Source organism: Triticum urartu, chromosome 5A (genome assembly GCF_056163025.1).
Source record: "Triticum urartu cultivar PI428250 chromosome 5A, HENAU_Tu73, whole genome shotgun sequence".
Classification (NCBI taxonomy): domain Eukaryota; kingdom Viridiplantae; phylum Streptophyta; class Magnoliopsida; order Poales; family Poaceae; genus Triticum; species Triticum urartu.
Window position 1 is genome coordinate 164,008,940 of NC_141877.1, and position 3,686 is coordinate 164,012,625.

Consider the following 3,686-nt stretch of genomic DNA (forward strand, 5'->3'; position numbering starts at 1 on the left):
AGATCCACCGGGTGGGCCACACCGCTGCAGGCCCAACCGCGCCATATCCGCCAGCCCAAACCGGCCTGCTGCATTGATTGGGCCAGGCCCATGGTGAGCGCCCCAGCGCCCAGCAGTTTCGGCCCGTGTCTTGTTTTTTTTCAGATCTGCGTTTCAACTTTTTCCAGAGTTTGTCAGTTTTACAAAAAAAACCCTTGAACTTCATGCATATCTTAATTCACAAACTAAGGATCACATGTAAAAACTTTATATATGAAAAATGCTTAAAATTGTGTCTAGTTTCATAATATGTCACTTTCACTCATGTTTAAAATGTTTGAATTGCTGTTTGTGTAGATTTACTCTTATGCCATGTTAAACTGCTTTAATTCATAACTTAATAACCATAGCTCCAAACCTAACAAACTTTATATGTAAATGGGGTAGAAAAATGCCTAGTCTAACATGGTGGCATTACTTTGCATGTTTAGGAACTCTAAAATATGGTTTAGGGCAGAACAGTACCAAATCTAATATATGCTCATGAGGAGTTTCCGGACTTGTTGTTTGTTGTTCCGGCCTCATTTAAACTTGCCTAGATAGGTAGTGTTCATATGTTTCACCCTCACCATTTAAACAACATTTAATATTGTTGGGTACATAAACGAGATCGAACAAAATAACTTGAATGTGGTGTTCTGTCTATATGCAACTCGTTGCATATTGAGCTCCACTTAATTTGTAGGACTGTTTTGTGCTTTTTGCCATGCCATGTTTCATTAAACCGGACATGCATCATACTTGGTTGTGCATCATGCCATGTTTATGTGATGGTTGTTTACTATGTTGTTTGCTTCTTTTCGTGTTACTTCTCGCGTTAGCTTCGGTTTCGTTCCGGAGTTGTGAGGATCCATTCATCTACGTTTGTTTATCTTCTTCATGGACTCGTTCTTCTTCCTTGCGGGATCTCACGCAAGATGACCATACCCTCGAAATAACTTCTATCTTTGCTTGCTAGTTGCTCGCTCTTTCTGCTATGCCGCGATACCTACCACTTGCTTTATCATGCCTCCCTTATTGCCATGTCAAGCCTCTAACCCACCTTTCCTAGCAAACCGTTGTTTGGCTATGTTACCGCTTTGCTCAACCCCCTCTTATAGCGTTGCTAGTTGCAGGTGAAGATGAATTTTGTTCCATGTTGGAACATGGATATGTTGGGATATCACGATATCTCTTATTTAATTAATGAATCTATATTCTTGGTAAAGGGTGGAAGGCTCAGCCTTATGCCTGGTGTTTTGTTCCACTCTTGCCGCCCTAGTTTCCGTCATACCGGTGTTATGGTCCTTGATTTTGCGTTCCTTACACAGTTGGGTGTTATGTTGACCCCTTGACAATTCGCTTTGAATAAAACTCCTCTAGCAAGGCCCAACCTTGGTTTTACCATTTACCTCACCACCACCTACTTTTCCTTGGGAGTCGCGCTCCCGAGGGTCATCTTTATTTTAAGCCCCCCCCCCCAGGCCAGTGCTTGTCTAAGTGTTGGTCCGAACTAGAGTCCTTTGCAGCGCCACCTCGGAATACTTGAGGGTTGGTTTTAGTTGTACGGAGCGCTCATCTGGTGTTGCCCTGAGAACGAGATATGTGCTGCTCCTATCGGGATGTCGGCGCATCGGGCGGTCTTGTTGGTCTTGTTTTACCATTGTCGAAAATGTCTTGTAACCAGGATTCCGAGTCTGATTGGGTCTTCCTGGGAGAAGGAATATCCTTCGTTGACCGTGACAGCTTGTGATGGGCTAAGTTGGGACACCCCTGCAGGGTTTGAACTTCCGAAAGCCGTGCCCGCGGTTATGGGCAGATGGGAATTTGTTAATGTCCGACTGTAGAGAACTTGACACTTAACTTAATTAAAATGCATCAACCGCGTGTGTAGCCGTGATGGTCTCTTTCCGGCGGAGTCCAGAAAGTGAACACGGCTTTGATGTTATGCTTGGACGTAAGTAGTTTCAGGATCACTTCTTGATCACTTCTAGTTTCACGACCGTTGCTTTGCTTCTCTTCTCGCTCTCATTTGTGTATGTTAGCCACCATATATGCTAGTGCTTGCTGCAGCTCCACCTCATTACCCCTCTCCTACCCATAAGCTTAAATAGTCTTGATCTCGCGGGTGTGAGATTGCTGAGTCCCCGTGACTCACAGATACTTCCAAAATAGTTGCAGGTGTCGATGATACCAGTGCAGGTGATGCAACACTACAAAAAAATACACTTCCGTGATGATATGTGTTTGTCACAGTAGGTCGCTTTTTTTGTCATGCATGTACATCCATGCCAAATTTATGACAGAATCAAGATAGTCATACCTGTGATGTCGTAGAAGTGTTCCATGACATTACCAAAATTATCATCACGGAAGTGTCCACTTCCATGACGATAAATCGCACGTCACAGAAGTGCTTTCGTCAAGGGTGACCGACACGTGGCATCCACCGTAATGGAACACCGTTAAGCTATCGGGTCGGGTTTTGGATCCCATAACCCGATAACAGCCCCGAACAATGGGGATTTTCCACGTGTAAAATCATCATTGGCTAGAGGAAACACGTGTCGGCTCATCGTCGGGACAGATGTCATCCACTCACTGGACAGAAGGCGCCTATGATACATCGACACGTGGCACGACCCAACAAGTTTAAATGGGCCGGCCCAACTAAAGGCCCACAAGATTTTGCGGACCATAATGGGCCGGACAGCTAAAGGCCCGTGAGATTTTGCGGACCATAATGGGCTGGCCCAGCTAAACGCCCACAAGATTTCGCGGGCCATAATGGGTCGGCCCAGGTAAAGGCCCACAAGATTTTCGTGTGCCATAATAGGCCGGCCCAGGTAAAGGCCCACAAAATTCTTGCAGATCATAATGGGCCGGCCCAGCTAAAGGCCCACGAGATTTCGCCGACATTAATGGGTCGGCCCAGCTGTAGGCCCACATGATTTTGAGGACACTAGTAGGCCAGCCCGTTAACTGGCTGCCATGTTTTGGCCCAAATGGCGGCCCATATTTGATCTGGTATATTAATGGCCTGCCACGCTCCGGGCCTAATAGTGGCCCATATGAGATCCGGCCCGTTAAATGCCTACCATGTTCTGTGCCAAATTATGGCCCAGATCAGGTCCGGCCCTTTAAGAGGTTTTGGGCCTAATTACGGCCCATATCAGATTCGGCCCGTCAACTGGACACTATGCTTTTGGGCCCACTTGCTAAAGGCCCACTTAGTAATTCGGCCTGATATTAGTTTTGTCCTGTTAAGGGCCCGTTTAACATTTCGGCCCTATATTAATTTTAGCCTATTAAAAGCCCATCATAAAGTTGGGCCTAACTACGGCCCGGTTTGCATCTGGCCTGCTCGCAGCCGATATCTGATTAGGCCAAACAAAGACCGAGACAATTTTTCGGTCTGTTAAAAGCACGTGATTTGATTCGCACAATCATGGGCCGGGGTTCATTTCGGGCTGCTGCCGGCCCGTGAGCTAATCGGCACGTTTCAGGGCCAACCTACATCGTGATTGCATGATGGCCTGATTATGTACCGTAATTTTACGGTTTGGCCGGTTTACTGCGAAGACAGGATATATATACATTAAAATAACTGCAGCATCGTGAATAAGAAAAAACCTATACTATACAATAAAGAAATTATGGCATATTAC